At 40.3% G+C, this 15,502-nt stretch overlaps 1 long non-coding RNA gene across 1 annotated transcript in view; it reads left to right on the top strand.

The window, feature by feature from the left end:
- LOC139185671 (uncharacterized) overlaps positions 1 to 15,078 on the top strand; it is a 43,717-nt gene extending 28,639 nt beyond the window's left edge. The window contains exons 2-3 of the long non-coding RNA XR_011569162.1: positions 14,288 to 14,403; positions 14,885 to 15,078. This is a non-coding gene — a long non-coding RNA (uncharacterized lncRNA). The remainder of the gene's footprint in view (positions 1 to 14,287; positions 14,404 to 14,884) is intronic.
- The last annotated feature ends 424 nt before the right edge of the window (positions 15,079 to 15,502 follow it).

The following is a 15,502-nucleotide window of genomic DNA, read 5'->3' as shown; positions in this document are numbered from 1 at the left end:
TTCTAGTCCCCTCTAATGAAAACGACATCTTTTTTGGGTGTTAGTTGTAAAAGGTCTTGTAGGTCTTCATAGAACTGTTCAACTTCAGCTTCTTCAGCATTACTGGTTGGGGCATAGACTTGGATTACTGAGATATTGAATAGTTTGCCTTGGAAACAAACAGAGATCATTCTGTCATTTTTGAGATTGCATCCAAGTACTGCATTTTGGACTCTTTTTTTGACCATTACCAACCATCATATAGATGGTTTCTGATACCTACTAGTTTTCCTTGATTGTACCCTCCCTCTGTTATCACCTTGGAGGAGAGAAAAGATGAGCTATAGGCTGACCCGCCAAGCACTGATCATGAGAAAACCCCAAAGCTTCCTCTCATGCACTCTAAACTCAACTTTAGCCACCTTAAGATTCTTAGCCAAGTAAATTGGGCAACATCCTGGCCAGGAAGCCAGGCAGTAAGACTCCAACTCTTAAGCCCACCACTTCGTATATGTGAGAAGATGGACAGGATGGAATGCTATCAGTTATTTTTCTCCTATTTCATGAATGACTAAGTCTATGTCTGTCGACAGAGCCAGATACACAGAATGAAGTAAGTCAGAAAGAGAAAAACAAATACTGCATATTAAAATATATATGTGGAATCTATAAAAATGGTACTTATGAACCTATCTGCAGGGGAAAAATAGAGACTGGGGCATAGAGAACGGACTTCGGACACAGCAGGGGAAGGAGAACATGATTATGGACAAATTGAGAGAGTAGCACTGAAATATACACATTACCAAATGTGAAATAGATAGCTACTGGGAAGTTGCTGTGTAATACCAGGAGCTCAACCTGGAGCTCTGTGACAAGGTGGAGGGGTGGGATGGGATGGGAGGTGGGAGGGACGTTCCCGAGGGAGGGAACATATATACACCCATGCTGATTCATGTTGATGTATGGCAGAAACCAACACAACATTGTATAGAAGTTATCCTCCAATGAAAAATAAATAAATTCAGTTTTAAAAAAAGCATACTGGATCTGAATACAACAATATGAATTCTCTATAATCTGTAGGGCATTTCTCTGAGTTTGTTTTGGGAGGACTAAAAAGAATAAAGGCAATTATTCCCAAGGCTGAAGTTCTACTTGTGGCAAAGAGCAGATTGTTTTAATAATTAAGCTACTTTCATTATTAAAAACAACCTTTCCCTTGAAATCTACAGTTAGAAATAAAAAAGAAAAAAATTTCTTAGCAAACCCTAAATCATTTAAATTATTGGTGAAAAGCAAAGTAGTTCTACACCTCCCCTTTTTAATATAAATTTATTTATTTTAATTGGAGGCTAATTACTTTACAATATTGTATTGGTTTTGCCATACATTGACATGAATCTGCCATGGGTGTACATGTGTTCCCCATCCTGAACACCCTTCCCACCTCCCTCCCCATCCCATCCCTCTGGGTCATCCCAGTGCTTGAGCCCCGAGCACCCTGTGTCATACAATGAACCTGGACTGGTGATTCATTTCACATATGATAATATACATGTTTGAATGCCATTCTCTCAAAGCATCCCACCCTCGCCCTCTCCCAGAGTCCAAAAGACTGTTCTATACATCTGTGTCTCTTTTGCTGTCTTGCATACAGGGTTATCATTACCATCTTTCTAAATTCCATAAATATGCATTAGTATACTGTCTTAGTGTTTTTCTTTCTGGCTTACTTCACTCTATATAATAGGCTCCAGTTTCATCCACCTCATTAGAACTGGTTTAAATGTATTCTTTTTAATGGCTGAGTAATACTCCATTGTGTATATGTACCACCGCCTTCTTATCCATTCATCTGTTGATGGACATCTAGGTTGCTTCCCTGTCCTGGCTATTATAAACAGTGCAGCGATGAACATTGGGGTACACGTGTCTCTTTCAATTCTGGTTTCCTTATACCGCCTTAATTAATAGGAAAACAAAAAGCAATTCAGCTGTGGGCTGGATTTTTACTCTAATTCAATTTGAAACAGAAAAATACCTATATGTTGCTGTTAATTCTAAAAGAAATACACATAAATCCTAGGTATATGTGCAACACTTGTAGAATAATACTTGCATAGATACATTATGGATAGCTAATCAATATCTTTCTCTTCTCATCATGTCCATGAATTCTTATGTGACAGGATGTGGATTTATTTGCTGGAAGGGTAGATTCTTATGAAAATAAATGTGGTGTATTATCCAGGTGAGTGTCCAAAAGACATGCGAGCTCCTGCATCACCTTGCCCCCAGTGTTGGTTCCATTTATGACTAAGCTCCCCCATGACTAAGGCAGGATGTTATATATTCCAACAGCTGTAATCACTGTGCTATTCTAAACTGTGAAGCAAATATTGTCTCCCTGCAACTTGGAACCCATGGTTTCAAATCTGCTCTTTGGATTTGCGAAGATTGGCTTCTACTTCTTCAAATGATGACTCTTCAGTTAGTATTGGGTCAGGAAGATCCCCTGCAGAAGGAAATAGCAACCCACTCCTGTATTCTTGCCTGGAGAATTCTATGGACAGAAGAACCTGGCAGGCTACAGTTCATGGGACTGCAGAGAGTTGAACGTGACTGAGGAAGTAAACAACAACATATTTCTTCTTTGGCAAGACAAACCTTCTCAGATCTTTGAACTGCTTCGTAAAAACTCTTAATTCAAGTAAACTGTCTTGTACGACCATCTTTTAAATGTGTTTTGAAAGTGAAAGTCTTTCAGTCATGTCTGACTCTTTGCAACCCCATGGACTGTAGCCCACCAGTCTCCTCTGTCCATGAAATTCTCCAGGCAAAAATACTGGACTGGGTAGCCTTTCCATTTCCAGGGCATCTTCCCAACCCAGGGATCAAATCTGGATCTCCTCCATTGCAGGCAGACTCTTTATTATCTGAGCCACCAGGGAAGCCCAAGAATACTGGAGTGTACCCTATGCCTTCTCCGGGGGATCTTCCCGACTCAGGAATCGAGCCGGGATCTCCTGCACTGCAGGTGGATTCTTTACTAACTGAGCTATCAGGGAAGCCGAAATGTGTTATTTGCTCAGTGGCCTTTCTCTTCTGGTTTCAGTAATAAATTAGTATTTAAATTCCTGATTCCCACTGCCTGATATTTTAGTTCCTTTAACTGTTTGCTGTCTGTTTCTTCTACTAGGATATAAGTGTCATAAAAGCAAATATTTGTTTTGTCCCTTTCTATACTTACTCTTTAGAATAATGCTATCCCATAGAAGGTGTACAATGAATATTTACTGTATAAAATTGAATAAATAAATGACTGTATCATTTATTTTTAAAAATAAATACATTAATGTAAAAATAAGAAAGCCACAAATCATCCACAATTCTATAACTCAGAAAAAAATGAACATTTAGTGACAAAGTAATGATCCACCTGAGTTGTCAGGGTTACGCAGGAGTGAACCAGGAAGGGGGCAGGAGAGGAGAGATGCATTTCAGAGAAAGCAGAACATGAAAGGGATGTGATGGAGGAAGTGCTAAGACAGACTGTCTGGAGAGGGTAAGGGAAGGGAGATGCCAGATCAAGTGGAGAGGCAGGCAGGGTTTTGAACATGCTGGAAAAGTCAATTGTGTACTCCTTGTGAAAGAGCTTTGTCTTTATCCCTTGAGCACCTACATGCCATTGAAGAGTTCTTTGAAGGGGTGTTTGGGCAAATTTACATAAAAATCATTCTGTATCTTAGAGAACTAACTGGAGACCCTGCTACTGTCTACAGATCTTTAAGGACCTACCCCAGGAATGCAGCAGTCCCATCGCACAAGCCTCAGATGTCTTTCATCAAGGCTGGGTGGTTTGAGCTACTTTAAAGCTACTGAAAGATCTCTTATAACTTATCTGTCTGTGTGAGTCCCTCTCCCTGCCTAACAGAGCTGTCCTTCCCCTGTGCTTTGAAGAGCGCTTTCACACTAGGGACTGTGCTGGGTGACTGTGGACCCTCTGTACCCAGCGGCACTGGCATGGCTATTCGTGAGTCATCTCCATGGCCACCAGGTCAGGGGACACCCTCACTTCACCAAGTCTGACTCCATAAGCCAGTTAGACTGTTAATAGTGATGACAACAGTAACTGACACTGTAATAGAAACCTTACAGTTTGATCCTCATAGCCAACTTGCAGCACAGATATCACCATCAACTCTTTTTATAGATGAATCAAACAAGGATCAGAGCACTGAAGTAATGTGTTCAATGTTACAAGTTGAGGACAGAGCAGAAAAGGGATTCATGCTGGGTCTTCTGGATCCAAACTGTATGCTTTCTTCATGCACCCTCGTTCTTCTGTGATGGGGTAGAAGGTTCTGGAGAGGAAGAATTCCTATTTACTTCACTGAGAGTTCCTCGACTCACGGCCCCGCTGCGAGGCTCAATTTTCTCATGTGTAAACTTGGGTTAGTAATAGCTAATACTTACTAAGCATTATCTTGCCGGGCTGCTGTGCTAAGTGCCTTCCACGTTCTAGTCCTTCCTTCCCATAACCTGACACCAAACACATTATCATTATTTCCATTAGTCGGGTGGAAAACCTGGAGCACAGAGGGGGAAAGTGACACTGTCACCAGAGTCAGTGCTCGTCCGTTCTGTCCCCTTATTTCCCGTTATGCCTGGCTGAGAGAATCAAATACATGTTATTCATTTAAATTTTACTCTTTACTAGAACTTTCTATGTAATATTCTTTTGTGGAAATCCAAGTGTTTCTGCAGTTACAAAATGCCCCAATCTGAAGATTATCCATCAGAAGCTAGTACATTTTGATGATTTCATTTCTTACTTGGGCTTCCCTGTTGGCTCAGCCAGAAAAGAATCTGCCTGCAATGCAGGAAATCTAGGTTCAACCCCTGAGTTGGGAAGGTTCCCCTGGAGAAGGAAATGATGATCTATTCCAGTATTCTTGCCTGGGTAATTCCATGGACAGAGGACAAAGGAGCTTGGTGTGCTATATTCCAATGGGTCACAGGAGTCGGATACCACTTAGCGGCTAAACCACCACCACTTTTTACTTAGATGAATATTAAATGACTATCTTCCAAGAGTGTGACGTGGAGAGTGACACAACACTAGGATTGAGGAAACCTCGGCCCTGTCTCTATTCAGCCACTAAGTCACTGCATAACCTTGAACAGGTCACAACATTTGGGTGTGCTGATTTCCACTGTGTAATAAATTCATGAGTCTATTGATCACCTCTTCATTTTCATTCAGCAGTGGTGAAATAGATGATTTATATTCAGTGATAAAGCTCCAAAATACCATTGAAATGACCTGATCCAATCCATTGTTTTATTGATTCAGGAACTGGGATTGAAGATGGGAAAATGACTTATTCAAAATCATCAAATCAGGGTCAGAATCAAGACAAGAATTTTTGTCTCCTGATTCCTAGCTAAATATTTCCTCCTCTAATGCACACCGGCTTGCTTTCCCTATAAAAATCACAGGTAGTAGCAAAACTCTAGGGTGCTTTCAGAAATTTTTATTAAGGTTTAAAGAGTCATCGTTATCAATATCTACACCACACATTATTCACTAATAAGCATTGCTAAATGAGTCCAGACATTGTGACAACTGATGAAAGAATATCGGTTCGGTACATGTTGCCCAATGCATAATGCTGTATATCCTTCATTACCGTATCATGTAGAATGGTTTCACTGCCCTTAAAATTCTTTGTGTCCCCCCTGTTCACCTCTCCATCCACTGAAACCCCTGGTAACCCCTGATCTTTTTATTATTTCTATAGTTTCACGTTTTCAGAAATCATAAAGTTGAAGTCATATGATATGCAGCCTTTGCAGATTGGCTTTTTTTTCTTTGTAATATGCATTTAAGGCTACTCTATATCTTTTCATAGCTTGGTAGTTTATTTCCTTAAATTTCTGAGTTGCTGCTGCTAAGTCGCTTCAGTCGTGTCCGACTCTGTGGGATCCCACAGACAGCAGCCCATCAGGCTCCACCGTCCCTGGGGTTCTCCAGGCAAGAACACTGGAGTGGGTTGCCATTTCCTTCTCCAGTGCATGAAAGTGAAAAGTGAAAGTGAAGTTGCTCAGTCGTGTCCGACTCTTAGCGACCCCGTGGACTGCAGCCTACCAGGCTCTTCCGTCCATGGGATTTTCCAGGCAAGAGTACTGGTACAAATGCAACAGAGTTTGTTTATCCATTAACCTATTGAAGGGCACTTTGTTGCTTCCAGTTTTTAGCAGATACGAATAAAACTACTACAAACACTGTGTTCAGGTTTTTATGTGGACATATGTTTTCAACTCATTTGAGTAACACCAAGTAGTGTGACTGCTGGGTCATATGGTAAGACTATGTTTAGCTTTCTAAGAAACTGTCGAACTGTCTTCCACATTGGCTGAACCATTTTGAATATTTCCATTAGCAATGATGAGGATTTCTGATGCTCCATATCTTTGCCAGCATTTGGTGGTGTCAGTGTTCTGAGTTTAGCTGTGCCATTGCATTTTTCACTAAGAGAAATTACCTTGTTGATCTATTTGTTCATGGATTTGATAGCAGTCTTAACAGCTGTCTTCAACCCACCATTAGGTCAAAAGCACAGATTTTGTCTATTTTGTGAACTGATACATTTGTACACAGAGCTAGGAAAAAAAGAGCACTCGGCTCATAGTGGGCATGTAGTAAATGCATAGCTAAAGAATGACTAAATGGATAAGTTTGCTTTATGAATTGTGAAGGAGTTGATTATTATCTTCATAGATGCCCACACATGCCATCCTCATTTAGTTCCAAGTTCCATCAATTCTTTCATGTCAGTCTCTCCCTATACATTTCTCTCTTTTCACTGTTATAGCCAATCCCTGTTCTATATTTTTGACTTGCTGTTTGAGTTGGGGCAGGAGTGGTTATTGCATTATTTTTATCCAACATAAATGCACCTCCAGAACTTTGAAACTGACTTAGTTCTATAGTGTTGTATTTTTTAAACTAGGGTTTTTGTGTTTTCTCTGTGTTCTTTGTTGATAGCAGTATATAGCCTGTTTTTCCCTTATTCCTGCTGATGTTCCATTTTTGAGGGAAAAATCAAATCTACAACATGAAAAACATATGGCCCTCAAAAGCTCACAACTCCCACAAATTCATGAGATGAGAGCTCTCTGTTCTTGACCCATCAGGGATAGTATATATTTCCGCCATCAGCTTCCTGGATAAGACTAAGGAAGCAGATATTTGGTCACTGGAGCTGTGGACAGTCACATCAAGAAGCCATCATTGTTATTTCTGGAAAACTTCTACAACTGAGTCCACATTGCAGCTAGGTTTCTTGAGACAAGAGAGATCAAACGTACAGAACAAAACTAAAAGAAGAAAAAGTTAAGAGTTGAAGAAACAGAACCAGTTGAAGAAACAATCATTTGTTCATCTATCTACTTTGTGCAAGCTTTGCCTCATCTACTGTGGTTTCTGTGGGATCCAGTCAATCAGCTTGACATTCCTGAGCAGGCCACCTGGTAGGTGAATGAGCAATGAAACAGGATTTCTGCTCTAGCCTCAACCTGTTGTGTGACATTGGACAGATCATGATAATAAAATCTCTATTATCAGAAATATTGACTTCAGGGATATGGATGAATTATTCTATATTATTTCCTCATTAGTTAGTTAGTTAGTTCAGTTGCTCAGTCATGTCCAACTCTTTGTGACCCCATGAATTGCAGCACACCAGGCCTCCCTGTCCATCACCAACTCCCACTCAGACTCATGTCCATTGAGTCAGTGATGCCATCCAGCCATCTCATCCTCTGTCGTCCCCTTCTCCTCCTGCCCCCAATCCCTCCCAGCATCAGAGTCTTTTCCAATGAGTCAACTCTTCACATGAGGTGGCCAAAGTACTGGAGTTTCAGCTTTAGCATCATTCCTTCCAAAGAAATCCCAGGGCTGATCTCCTTCAGAATGGACTGGTTGGATCTCCTTGCAGTCCAAGGGACTCTCAAGAGAGTTCTCCAACACCACAGTTCATAAGCATCAATTCTTCAGCGCTCAGCCTTCTTCACAGTCCAACTCTCACATCCATAGATGACCACAGGAAAAACCATAGCCTTGACTAGACGGACCTTTGTTGGCAAAGTAATGTCTCTGCTTTTGAATATGCTATCTAGGTTGGTCATAACTTTCCTTCCAAGGAGTAAGCATCTTTTAATTTCATGGCTGCAGTCACCATCTGCAGTGATTTTGGAGCCCCCAAAAATAAAGTCTGACACTATTTCCACTGTTTCCCCATCTATTTTCTGATTTACCCCTGGGAATTTAATGGCAAGAATGAATCCAGTGCAATTTTGCTTGAGTCTCCTGACCACAAGCTATGGGAATCAATGCAGAGGTGGGAGTCCCCTTCTTTCATCATGTATCTGAGAAGACTAAGACCCAATGAAGGAGAAAAATTGTCAAGGGCTTGCAGTGAATGTGTGGTAGAATCAGGACCAGAACCCACAACTGGTGGTTGTAATTTGATGCCCATCCTTGTACGTTTCTCTCAAATAGTCTCTTGTTCCTTTCTGGTATGCTATTCAGCATGCAACCATTGCTCTATTCTTTTTAATTGACAGGACTCACCAATGGTTCCGGAGGCATGGTCATCACTTGCACTGCTAATTCCGAGTGTTTAGAGTAGCCAGAATCCTAGCTCTGCCTTAGGATGGGGGCATGAGTTTTCAAGAATACATTCTTCACAAGATACTAAGTCTACCAGTTTTTCTGTACGTCTTGGGTGAGACTTTCTAAAATTGTCTACAACTATCCAAAACTAGCCTGTTAATTTAAAATCCATAATATTTAAAGAAAAAAAATTTTTTTTGGATCTTTTATAAAAATGGAGTTAGCTCAGTTGATGAATTTGTTGTTGTTGTTAGAGATTTAATTTACTTGAGGGATCTGACACATCCCAAGCAGATTCAGACAATTTTTTAGCATATTAATATAAATAACTGAGCTTCAAAATCAGGCTTATTCTCCGGATGAAAGCACTTGCTTACACAGTTAGCCTTCTTGAAATTCCTTGGAGTACTTGAAAGCAATAAAACTTTATTAAAAGTGTTTTCCATGTTGCTTTCACTAATTCAAAAATGTTCTGTCTTCAATGAGTCCAAATTCCTGAAGCTCCCTTATGCTTATACACATTCTAAATGTATTCATATGGAATCTTAGATTTGGAAAGGACTTAACAAGTCTTACTAAGTTTCTCCTGTGGTCCGAAAGAACAAAGAAGCTAGTTCAAGGCCTCACAGTTTGTTTCTTGGTAGAATCACTGATATTTGTCATGGATTTGATGTTCATATAATCACTTGTAGAAAGGTCCATTTTAAAGAGCTCATGAGATGAAATCATCTCCACTTGTTCCAAAGAGCTTCTGAAGCCAAAGAGCTACATGAAGATCAAGAAAACTAAAAACATGCATAGTGTCTGAAACCTACTCTAAGTATCACCTTTGTAATGACTATAGAACTCTGGTCAATCAGCTGGTCGGGTTAACATTACTCTAAAAGAAAAAAACAAAAAACTCCCTCCTTTCCTCATTCCCTAAACCCTCTTAAATGAAAGGAACCTTTGTCCAAGTATACACTTGCCTCTCTCTGATAAGTTCCTCTTCATCCTGCCAGGCTTATCTCAAAGGCAGTCTCTTCTGAGCGGCATCCTCTATGGATCCTCCTCGCCCCAGGCTGTTATAATTCTCTTCTCTCTGCTGCCCCTGAACTTTATATGTATCTCTGTCACAGCACATTGCACATTTTATTTTGCATTTATTTTATATTTTTAACTGTCTCCCTGCAAACTGTGAGATTCTATAGAGCAGGAGCCAAGCCTTATTTATCTTTAATTCCCCATGCCTAGAACAGAGAGAGCAACATGATAATATGTCCTCCACAAATATAGTTTGCATTTCTTTCAGCATCCCTTCATCTCTGAAACATGAAACATGTCCAGTACTGTTACAAGGTCTCTCTGACTAGTTCCTTTGGTGTCTTTGAAACTGTGAAGGTGAGAGAGGGAACAGAATTATCTCAAATCCTTTCCAAAGATCTCTTCTTTTAAAATGAAGAGAAGGGATGCACAGCCTCTTAGAGGTTGCTTTCTAGCCAAAAGGGAACTAACTTGTATCCGAAGTATGTGGATAGGAAAAAAGTAAAGACAGTTTTTAACAACTGAGAATTTGGAGTTTCTATTAAGTTTTTGTTATATTCCTACCTCCTGTCCCGACTCTGTTCTCATCATTCAATAAATATTTTGTTGTTGAGTCGCTCAGTTGTGTCTGACTCTGTTCCATGTCCAGTTCTGTTTCTTCTTGACCTTCATACAGGTTTCTCAGGAGGCAGGTCAGGTGGTCTGGTATTCCCATCTCTTTAAGAATTTTCCACAGTTTGTTGTGATCCACACTGTCAAAGGCTTTAGCATAGTCAATGAAGCAGAAGTAGTTGTTTTTCTGAAATTCTCTTATTCTATGATCCAACGGATGTTGGCAATATGATCTCTGGTTCCTCTGACTTTTATAAATCCAGCTGTACACATCTGTAAGTTCTCGGCTCACATACTGTTGAAGCCTAGCTTGGAGAATTTTGGCATTACTTTGCTAGCATGTGAAATGAGAGCAACTATGCAGTAGTTTGAACATTCTTTGGTATTGCTTGCCTTTCTTGAGGACTGGAATGAAAACTGACCTTTTCCAGTCCTGTGGCCACTGCTGAATTTTCCAAATTTGCTGGCATATTGAGTAGAGTACTTCAACAGCATCACCTTTTAGGATGTGAAACAGCTCAGCTGGAATTTCATCACCTCTACCAGCTTTGTTCACAGTGATGGTTCCTACTATATAAATATAGTAACAAATATTTGCTATATACCTTTTTTCTTCCCAGGAAAGAAATCACCTGCCAATGCAGGAAACTCAAACAATTTGGGTTCAATCCCTGGATGGTGAAGATCTCCTGGAGTAGGAAATGACAACCCACTCTGTGTTCTTGTCTAGAAAATTTCACGAGCAGAGTAGCCTAGCAGGCTACAGTCCATGGGGTCGCAGAGTTGGACACAACTGAGCATGCACAAGATAGCATGAGAATGATGAAAAGAAAGGGATTAAGAAGCTTCCAACCATTTTTTCCATGCTGTGGTTTTCCTGCTATGTACCAAGCGCTTAAAATAAATCATTTCATTTGTTAGATATAATTTTCCTACTTTACAGAATGTAGTACTGGGATGTAGAGAAATAAATCAAATTGACTAGTATTGCCCAGCTTTTGATTGCTGGACTTGGGGGTTTAAACTGTTTGAGATCAAAGTCTGGGCTTGTTTCACTGTAACTTGATATTAAAGAGAAAGACATGGCCCTTTCAGTGAAGGAGTTAGTAATCCAAGAGTGGGCATCCTGCAAATAGCCATCAGGTACAAACCTGCTTTGCATGGTTTGCCCTCAGTTACAGGACCATGTGGACCTCAGTTTGGTGATGCTAGAAGAGTCTTGGAAGATGGCCAGGTAATTTTCCTGAGCGGGAGGCCAGCCAAGCCTTCATTCTGTAATTAGCACACAGGACATTAATTATCACAGCTCGAGGGAAGAACAAGCTCTTTTTCTGCATCTGAGACTGTGTCCTAAGCAGCATGAGGGAAGTGAAAAGACAACTTTACAGGCTCAAACTGGTCTCTGTTTGCAAGTGCCTCTGCAAAGCCCTTACTTGATGGCTTCTGCACGTTCGCTGTCTTTCCAATCTTAACTATTTCATGGACTTGTCATTACTATGCAGAGTGAATTGTTGTGCTCTCAGGGTGATGGACTGGTTTGGGAAAGTCATGAACATAAAAAAAAAAAAATTTCAGAGGATGGTGGAGAGAGGTTGTTGCTAGCCTGTATGCCTGGTGTTTCGAACAGAATGTTTCTGTCCCCCAAAGGGGGACCTTCTCCAAAGCCTTCTCTTCCAATGTGAGGGTGTTTGGAGATGGGACCTTTGCAAGGTAAATAAGGTTAAAGGAGGTCATGAGGGTGGGACCTTCAAGAGTCACTGGTGCCACTCAGCTATGAGCATGCTGAGAGGACTGGGCAGTGCCCAGTCCTTGGCATTGTTCATGAGAGAAGTTGCTGCATGTTAGTGGCAAACCACTTACAAATAATAAAAAGTAAAACCTGAACTTGGTGGTTAGAATTCTGATTGTTGTTGTTCAGTTGCTCAGTCCTATGTGAGTTTTTGTGACCCCATGGACTGCAGCACACCAGGCTTCCCTGTCCTTCACTATTTCCTGGAATTTGCTCAAACTCATGTCCATTGAGCCAGTGATGCCATCCAACCATCTCATTCTCTGTTTTTCCCTTCTCCTCCTTCGGTCAATCTTTCCCAGCATCAGAGTCTTTTTCAATGAGTTGGTTCTTCGCATCAGCGGCCAAAGCATTGATTCTTCACCTCCACCATCAGTCCTTCTAATGAATATTCAGGGTTGATTTCCTTCAAGATTGGCTGGTTTGATCTCCTTGCTGTCCAAGAGACTCTCTAGAGTCTTCTCCAGCACCACAATTCGAAAGCATCAATTCTTCGGCACTCAGTCTTCTTGTGGTCAAACTCTCATATCCATACATGACTAGTGGAAAAACCATTGCTTTGACAGACCTTAAAATCCTGATACTAAGGTGCAAAGATTCAGTTCAAAGCTGTAGTAAGCTCTCTGGGTTCTCTCCTTAGCCTTGCTATTTATGTGACAGGCACTATTTGGGGCTTTTGCCCAGAAGCTGATTTTTCTTTAGGAAATTAACTCCTTGTCAATAAAGTTAGAACTTAAATTAAAATTAAATATGAACTTAAATAATGCTAGAACTTAAATGGGAAGGAATAATGGAAAAGAGATTCCATTTTCAATAAAAAATAACAAAGAAATAAAATCTAAAATACTTAGGAATAAACTCAAAAAAAGAGACCTGTAAACTTTAGAAGGAAAACTATAGTCTTGAGTTATACTATTTATAAGACCATCTGAACAAAAGGAAAGAGAACCCTGTTGCTGAATAAGGAAAATGATTATTATATATTTATTTTACTGCATATTTTTTAGTAGTACACCAGTTTTATATTAGTATCAGAGTAGGAATTTTTATACTTAACAAATAATTATAAAAGTACATTTAGAAAAAGAAATGTCAAAGAGCTAAAAGGTATGATAAAGACCACAAATCAAGATGTGGTAAGGGCATAAAAATAGAAATATAGACAGGTGCAACAGAAGAGAAAATCCATAAATAGAATCTATCCAATAGAATAACTTTCTAAAAGCTAAATATCTTACTGAAACAAGATAGGAAAGGTGATCTACTAAGTGATATTTAAATAAAAAATTTAGAAAAAGTTCTAATTCCCAGCTTGGCACAACCAAATAAATTTTAGCTAAAGTCTTAAATATACATGTATATTTGTGTACATAAAATCACATTATAGAAATGGTAGTAATAAAATAGAATATGCATTAAATTGGAGAGTAGATCACAACTTCGTATCTCTGAAGCAACAGATAAAATCTTAAGAATAAATCTTTTAAAATATCATATTATTTCATCTCAAACCAACATTTAGAGGAGCTGGTCCCTTTCTTGGGTCTCTGGTGTCATAGACTTTGGGGTGATAAAAGTTCTTTTAGGCTGAGCAAGAAGCAATGCTTTGTCCCAGCAGAGGCCAGGACTTGTCCAGCAGACAATCAAGTAGAAGAAATTTAGGGCCTCAAGGGAAAATGACCAGGCAAGACAGTGGGGAGATGGGGCTTGGACCAAGTATGGAGGCAACCATTGAGGCAGAAACCCAGTGGACTCAGAAGACTGATTACATTTAGAGAGAAAAAGCAAGTAAGTGAATAGGTTGAGAATAATGACAGATGGAGCTTCCCTGATAGCTCAGTTGGTAAAAAAAATCCGCCTGCAAAGTAGGAGACCCTGATTTGATCCCTGGGTCAGGAAGATTCCCTGGAGCGAGGAAAGGCTACCCACTTCAGTATTCTAGCCTGGGGAATTCCATGGACTGAATAGTCCATGGGTTCACAAAGAATTGGACATGACTGAACGACTTTCACTTTTAGTGACAAATGGATGGAAAGGGTGAAAGTTAGAAGTAAGCTCATAGTGTTGGGTTTGTATTCAAAGCACTAGTGTGAAATCACAGTTCGCATGGGCTTAGACTTTCTTGTTCTTTGGTGAATTTCTTCACTCCTTTCTCTGTGAGGTCTGTTTTCTTAAGAGATCTCTGTTGTTTCATTTGACAGACATGGACCTGGTTTGCAGGAGGAAGCTGAGGCGTGGAAACGTAAAGCACTTTAGGATAAGAAGAGGAAAGAGGATTCGCAGTCACTTGCCAAGAGGACACCATATGTCCTGAGAGGTAAATGTACTTCAGACGTGTTTGGATGCTTAAAGATGGGTCCCTCACTGCTGAGCATGAAAACATTCCTGAGGAATAAGCCAATACCATCCTCTGCTGACCTCCCCAGGCCATTACTCTTCCTTCCTCCTTTTCTCAGGAAGTTGAGTGTGAGGAAAGTTAAGCAGTGCTCCTGCCGTTTTCCCTCCGAGGTATGTGAACATGGTAACCCCAGTTTGGGGTTGCTGGAAATAGGAAACTGATCCTGAGAGTAGGGTGGGGCAGTCTCCGAATATCCTCACACCCTACATGTTGCAATTCCCCCAAATAGTGACGGCTCCAAAGATTTCTTTTCTGAGTAGAAGGAGCTCTGATGATAGTCACCTTAGACTTACTTATTTCTTATGAGTGCATGCGTGCTAAGTCGTTTCAGTCATGTCCAACATTTTGTGACCTTATGGACAGTAGACCACCAAGCTCCTCTGTCTGTGGGATTCTCCAGGCAAGCAAACTGGAGTGGGTTGCCATGTCCTTCTCCAGGGGATTTTCCCAACCCAGTGATCGAACTCAAGTCTCCTGCAACTCCTGCACTGCTGGTGGATTCTTCACTGCTGAGCCACCAGGTAAGCCCATTTATTTCTTGCCACTGTTGAATTTATAATCTCCAGATATCAGCACAATTTAAGGAGGATGGCAAATAGAAAAGGAACTCTATTTTATGGCATGATGATATGGGCAGGATCTCCACACTCTGGATAGCTGGCAAAAGACAGCAAATTATGATGGTAGGAAAGAAAATGGATTCCAGAACAGTGTCCCCAGCTTCTCCTTTCATGAAGATAGAAGATTTAGCCTGGATTGGAAAAATCCATCATGCATCTCAGAATCCACCGAGTCTCTGGAGATGGAATATTCTGCCTTCATTCACTCCTCACTCATGGAAACCTTGATTTCTTTTTCAGACAATATGACAGCTCATTTTTATTTGGTGAGAACCTGAATCTATGAAAGACCAAAAAGAAGGATATGCTGGCTATCATCATGGGTGAAAAGGAGAAGTATAAATGGGTTCCATTTATTTGATTTTGGATGATAACACCCAAATAAAGTCTTCTTGACT

The sequence above is a fragment of the Bos indicus genome, chromosome 11 (genome assembly GCF_029378745.1).
Source record: "Bos indicus isolate NIAB-ARS_2022 breed Sahiwal x Tharparkar chromosome 11, NIAB-ARS_B.indTharparkar_mat_pri_1.0, whole genome shotgun sequence".
NCBI classification, from domain to species: domain Eukaryota; kingdom Metazoa; phylum Chordata; class Mammalia; order Artiodactyla; family Bovidae; genus Bos; species Bos indicus.
Note: the sequence above shows the minus strand (reverse complement) of the source record. Positions and strands in the feature narration are given on the sequence as shown.